The following is a 971-nucleotide window of genomic DNA, read 5'->3' as shown; positions in this document are numbered from 1 at the left end:
GAGATGACAACACCGACAAAAAAAAATATTTGCACCTATAAAACAAAAAGCCGAGGTACAGAACGAGGTTAGTAATAAGAGGTCTCAAGCCGAGATTCAAACGCGACAGAACCTTACACTACAAACACATTGTGTAAAAAAAAAAAAAAAAAAATTAACAATTTGGTTAAAAGTGGACCCACCTGCTACTTGGGTCAATTTGACCCAACTTTGCTGCTACAAAACAGAACAAAAATTTGGGTTGAAATGACCCAAATAGTTTTGAATCATTTTTGACCCAATTGTTTTATTCGAGTCAACTATGAGGCAGACGCGCTCATCACAAGTCTGCCGTGCTTGATGAGGTTGTTAAATGAAGCAAAAAAAAAAAAAAAAATTGCATGTTGATGCTGTGCACACAGTCATGTTAGAGTGACTGTATCCTTAGGACAAATATTACCCAAATTGGTTCCAAAAAGGGCCAACCCATCCTTTTGAGTCATTCTTTGAACCCAAATAGTAAGGTCAAATGAATCGCCCCGCCACCCGACCCCCCCCCAACATTATTTGACTCAACATTTGGGATTAAATAACTTACCCAAAAGTTATTTGAGTTCAATAAATATCCCAACAACTTTTGGGGTTAAATAAAGAACTCAAAAAGTTGCGTCATCCCCTTTTCCAGTTTGGGTTATGTTTGACCCAACCGATTTAAGGGATGTAGTCCATTTGTTCATCACAGTTTAGTTGTACTTTGTATTGCAATTTTAGTTACAATGCCGGTGCAGTGACTCTTATAGAACTTCTTCTTTTTTTTTTTTTTTTTTTTATTTGTTTTGAGGCGTCACTTGGTGCAGAAAGTTTGAGAGAAGCTCCGCTTGAGAAGCATGCAGGCGGTGCATGTTTGTCACCTCTCTCACCTCTCACTCAACCCTGAGCTGAAACACGAATCTGAAAAGTGAAAGCCAATGCTCCCGGCCTAAGCAAACAGC

This window comes from Hippocampus comes, unplaced genomic scaffold (assembly GCF_001891065.2).
Source record: "Hippocampus comes isolate QL1 unplaced genomic scaffold, H_comes_QL1_v1.1 scaffold195, whole genome shotgun sequence".
NCBI classification, from domain to species: domain Eukaryota; kingdom Metazoa; phylum Chordata; class Actinopteri; order Syngnathiformes; family Syngnathidae; genus Hippocampus; species Hippocampus comes.
Note: the sequence above shows the minus strand (reverse complement) of the source record.